The sequence below is a fragment of the Cebus imitator genome, unplaced genomic scaffold, assembly GCF_001604975.1.
Source record: "Cebus imitator isolate Cc_AM_T3 unplaced genomic scaffold, Cebus_imitator-1.0 Scaffold39, whole genome shotgun sequence".
NCBI lineage: Eukaryota > Metazoa > Chordata > Mammalia > Primates > Cebidae > Cebus > Cebus imitator.
In genome coordinates, this window is record NW_016107354.1 from 10602452 (window position 1) to 10608451 (window position 6000).

General features: G+C 36.5%; 1 protein-coding gene and 1 pseudogene across 3 annotated transcripts in view; both read left to right on the forward strand.

The window, feature by feature from the left end:
* Positions 1–6000, forward strand: part of NELL1 (neural EGFL like 1) — an 888103-nt gene that overhangs the window by 401665 nt on the left and 480438 nt on the right. The window lies entirely within an intron of this gene.
* On the forward strand, positions 3336–4405 carry LOC108302315 (annotated as a pseudogene).

Genomic DNA, 6000 nt, shown 5'->3' on the forward strand with positions numbered 1-6000 from the left:
AAGTCAGATTTTCCCCTCAGATGCTCTTCATTGGCCCTTTTGCCTACTAGAGATTGTAACTGTAAACAAGGTTTGGGACATCGTTGAGATCTGTGATTACGTCACACACAGTTGTGGAGGCAGGGCTGATGGAGAAAGTGACCTGGAAATAGTACATGTGTTTGGAATTGGGACTTTTCATAGGTTGAATTGGTTAAAGAAGGACTTCAAACTCTCTCAGTTTCCTAGGACAAAAATCCTTCTTAGAGTCACAGAACCAGATAGTGGAGATTAGAAAAGACACTATCACTGGCCAGCAGAGCTGTATTTGATGACTGGGCAAAGGTTTATTCATGTTGCTATAATTTGAATGCTTGTGCCCTGAAATCTTATGTTGAAATTTGATCCCCAGCGTTGGAGGTAGGGCATAATCAGATGAATGTCTTGGTGCTGTCCTCTTGGTAATGAGGGAGTTCTTGCTTTATTAGTTTTCATGAGAGCGGGTTGTTAGAAAGAGCCTGACACCTCCCTGTCTTTCTCTCTCTCTGCTTGCTTCTCTCACTCTTAACTGTGTGATGTCTGTACATGCTGACTCCCTTCCCTGTCTGCCATGAGTGGGAGCGGTCTGAGGTCCTCACCAGTTGCAGATGCTAGCCTATGCTTCTGTATAGCTTGCAGAACAATAAGCCAAATAAACCCCTTTTCTTTATAAATTACTCAGTCTCAGAATTTTTCTTTATAGCAACACAATGAACTAAGAGACTTGTCAATCTGCCTTCCAATTTTAAATATGGAAAGGGCAAATAATAGCACCCAGTAATCACTAGTTGTTCTCTGTTCCTTTAAAGATGCATAAAAAGGAAAATAAATGAGATAATTTAAAAATTCACCTGAGTAACATGACAATATTACTCTAAAGACATAGAGGAAATGCATACTCTTGTAAATGATGCTTTACAGGAAACAAAGGGCAATTTAGATGCTATCTCATTATGATAGGAAATAAAGATATATGATCACAAGAAGATATCAGAATGCTATAAAAAGCCAATAAGCCATAAAAAGTCAATAATCTGAGATGATAGTCATCTTGACTGAGAGGAAGAAACCACTACAAGAATATTGAAAATTCAAGAGCAGAATTAGGGCCAGGAACAGTGGTTCATGCCTGTAATCACAGCACTTTGGGAGGCTGAGGCAGGTGGATCACTTGAGGTCAGGAGTTCGAGACCAGCCTGGCCAACATGGTGAAACCCTGTCTCTACTAAAAATACAAAAATTACCCTGGCATGGTGGCATGTGCCTGTAATCCCAGCTGCTTGGGAGGCTGAAACACAGGAATCGCGTGAACCTGAGAGGCAGAGGTTGCAGTGAGCTGAGATCACATTACCGTGTTCCAGCCTGGGCAACAGGGTGAGACTCTGTCTTGGGTAAAAATAAAAAAAGAGCAGAATTAAAATTCCCATACTGTAATATAAATAAATAACACATTACAAATATAACTAATGGTAGATAATTCAAAATTAAGAAGTTGTCTTTGAAAGCATAGGGAAAGACAAAAAAAGATGAGTCTGAAGGTAGCAGATAAGATACAGCCACAGCAGTGCTTCTCAAATGAGACATACCAAAATAATATAGATAAGTAAATTATATAATAATAGGTTATAAAGCTGAAACATACATTCATCTGTAGAACACAGACTTTGGCTAACAATAATAGAGTGTTACACCTAAGTACATCCTGATGATGTTTTCAAAGGTAAACAATTGTTTTCAAGTATACAAAATTCTATAGAGGAGGAAATAAGAATGAAAAGTATAGCCTCAAAGAAACAAAAATCTGGTACGTCCCAAAGCTTTTCTCTGCAAAAGAAATCAAAAGATAAAAGATAAATGCTACTACATTTTGGTGGAGAAAATTATGTGATTCAATGAATAATTCCAGCCAAATTTTTCTTTCTATATGATGATAATAGAAAGTTTAACAGTTCAAAAAACACACTGAATAAGGCACTTCACATACCAGGGGGTAATTTAAAATAATGACCCCAAGAATAAGCACTTCGTTAAAGACACAGAAAAGAATATCAAAGCCAGTTGCTTATAGAAGAGAGCTAAAATAATTGTTTTAAATTAATTAACTGCTAAGGCAGAACATATTAAAAAGAAAATATAAATCTAAAGAGAAAAATGTCCCATAGGAAATAGGGGGTTGTGGTACAACCACAAAGGAAAATGAATACATATGAAGTTTCCTATTTCACATGTAAGTCTAAGGTGATATATTGCTCTACAACCACCGATATGTCTCTATATCTTCACATAGAAACATACACAGATATACACACATATATACATACGTACTGCATGTGTATGTGTGTATGTGTGTATTATCTCATATGTATAAAATGTATGAGAGAGCATGGGGAAGAAGATAAGATTAAGGTGTTGGAAATCTTAAAAGTGAATTCTAATAGAATTAAAGATACATTAGTTTTCCAAATAACCACGTCAGGTACAAGCAAATTAATCATAGTCCTCTTAATAAAACATTTAGATATTTTTAAAATGGCAGGGCAGCCTACAATATAGAATGTCAAATATAAAATAACAAAATATTAACTATATGGTATAATTAAATATAAAAGGTTTAGCTTCCTACTTATAAGGCAAAAACTATGCATTTGTATTTTTAAAATCAACATTAAATTATAAGACTAATAACTAAAAAAAAAAAAATCCCAGAATTTGGCAAACTATAAAGCAATTCTGAACAGAAAGAATGTAGGGGATGTAATATTAATATCTATAAAAATAGAATTCAAGGCAAAAAGCATTAAAAGAATTGTGAATAGACACTTAATATTGATGAAAGGGAAAGTTCATCATACAGACATTATAGATATGAATCTGTGTTCACTAATAAAACATGAATACACATAAAGCAAATATCTTAGACAAGCAAGGAAGATTGGCAGAAACAGAATTGCAGTGGCAGATTTTAATACACCATTCTCAGTTTGTAACAAGCAACATGGAGAATAAATACAAGCATAAGGATTAAATAATTCATAAAGGTGAATTACCACATATATCTCAAAATTTGTACTCTATAGAGAATATTCCTATTTTTCAGATGTTCGTGGGACATTACCAACAATGATAATAGAAAACACTAGTCATGTTTCTAAACCAGGAATTATTCAGGCTATACTTTTTGACATCTAGCATAGTAAAATTCTGAAAGAATGTCAAAAGTTTCTACAAACCAAGAAAGCACAACTACTCAGAAACATATGGTAAAGTAAATCTCGAGTGTTCTGCCTGCTTTGGGACTAGCGAGGAGACTCCTGCTCTGGTTCTCTGACTTCCCCAGCAGCATGGCCCCCAAACGTCAGTCTCTACTCCTGCCTCAAAAGAAGAAACCAAGACCATCTCCTGCTCTGGGACGGGAGGAGGCATCAGCCTCTGCAGGCTTGCTGAAGAAGGGAGAGAAAAAACAGCAAGAGGCAATTGAACACATTGATGAAGTACAAAATGAAATAGACTTAAGAACAAGCCAGTGAGGACATTTTAAGAGCAGAGCAGAGGTGTAACAAATTCTGCAAACCATTTTTCAGAATAGGTCAGAATTGATTGCCAAGACCCCAAATTTTTGGGTAACAACATTTGTCAACCATCCACAAGTGTCTGCACTGCTCTGCACTGCTTGGGGAGGAGGACGAAGAGGCACTGCATTATTTGACCAGAGTTTAAGTGACAGAATTTGAAGATATTAAATCACGTTACAGAATAGATTTTTAATTTGATGAAAATCCTTACTTTGAAAATAAAGTTCTCTCCAAAGAATTTCATCAGAATGAGAGTGGTGATCCATCTTCAAAGTCCACCAAAATCAAATGGAAATCTGGAAAGGATCTGGCAAAATGTTGAAGTCAAACGCAGAATAAAGCCATCAGGAAGAGGCAGCATGAGGAACCAGAGAGTTTCTTTACCTGGTTTACTGACCATTCTGATGTAGGTGCTGATGAGTTGGGAGAGGTCATCAAAGATGATATTTGGCCAAACCCATTACAATACTGCTTGGTTCCGGATATGGATGATGAAGAAGGAGAACGAGAAGATGATGGTGTTGAAGAGGAGGAAGGATTAGAAGATATTGATGAAGAAGGGGATGAGGATGAAGGTGTAAATGAAGATGATGAAGGGGAGGAAGGACAGAATGATGAAGGAGATGACTAATAGAACACTGATGGATTCCAACCTTCCTTTTTAAGAAATTTCTCCAGTCCCTGGGAGCAAGTTGCAGTCTTTTTTGTTTATGTTTCTTTTCCCTCTTGTGCTCAGTCACCCTGTTCTTGAGGTCTCTTTTCTCTATCCCATGGTTCTCAACTTATTCTGGGGGGAAATACTTTGAGCAGAATGCAATGGGAAAAGAGTTTCTAACCCTTTCTGTTCAAAATTCATTTTTATTCCTTCCTGTCTCAACAAAAACTGTATGGGATCGACATCACCAGGTTCTGTGGGAAAAAAGAAAAACCTGCTTCCTTCCCTCTGCTGGAAGTTGGAGGGTGTAGGCCCCTGTGTAGAAGTGCATGGAATTCTAGCTTTCTCCTCCTTTCTCTGTATATTGGGCTCAGAGAGTATACTGTGTCCCTGTGTGAATAAGGACAGTTAGCATTTACCAACATGTATCTGTCTACTTTCTCTTGTTTAAAAAAAGAAAAAAAAAAAACTTAAAAAAATGGGGTTATAGACGGTCAGCAAAGGATGGATTTGAGATGCTCAGGTGGGTTAAGCGGGCATTTTAACAACATGGCTTCTACTTTGGCATGTTTAATTGTGACATTTGACAGACATCCTTGCAGTTTAAGATGACATTTTAAAAATAAATTTTCTCCTAATGATGACTTGAGCCCTGCCACTCAATGGCAAAATCAGCAGAATCTGTAGGATCTTATTTGGAATTGACATTCTCTGTTGTAATTTTGTTCCTGTTTCTTTTTAAATTTTCTTTTTGTTTCACTGGAAAGGAAATATGATGCTCAGTTTTAAATGTTAAAAGTGTACAAGTTACTTTGTTACAATAAAACTGCGCGTGTGTACGCACACACACACATACACACAAAGTAAATCTCCTAAATAAATTGTTCAAAGAAAAAATAAAACATGAGTAATAAATTATTTAGAATTACTAAAATATGTGAAAATAAACACAATAGTATATGCCAGGCTTTTACATAGCCAAAACTGTATTTTGAAATAAATTTATATCTTTGTATACTTTTGTCATTCTAGGAAGTATAGTCTGTAGCACTGACTAGAGCAGAAGGTAAATTATTGGAAATAAAGTTAAGGAAAATTGAAAGGGGCAGTTACTAAAGTACTATGAATGCCACTTACAGTAGAAGATAATAAAGTTTCTAAGATAGTGGAGTGGGTGGCACTTTTTGAAAGTGATTTCTGGATGAGGAGGGGAATAGATAATTGGTAGAGAAAATGATGACCTGGTTTTGAACATTCTGATGTCTGATTCGTTACTACATTATAACAAGGTAATAATTATAATGGCAGTAAATATTTTGATTAAGGGCTTGAAATGTCCTAGGCACTGTGTTAAATGCTTTACAAGTATTACCTCAATGAATTGTCATTATATTCCTATGCCTTTAAATTGAGTACATACCTAAGTCTTATTTTTTTCATTTCAATATTATATAATGGTTTTATTTTAAAAAGCAATACAAGGCCAGGTACGGTGGCTCATGCCTGTAATCCAAGCCCTTTAGGAGGCCAAGGTGGCAGATCATGAGGTCAGGAGTTCAAGACCAGCCTGACCAATATGGTGAAACCCCATCTCTACTAAAAATACAAAAATTAGCTGAGCATGGTGGTGTGTGCCTGTAGTCCCAGCTACTTGGGAGGCTGAGGCAGGAGAATTGCTTGAACCTGGGAGGCGGAGGTTGCAGTGAGGCAAGATTGTGCCACTGCACTCCAGCCTGGGAGACAAAGCAAGACTCT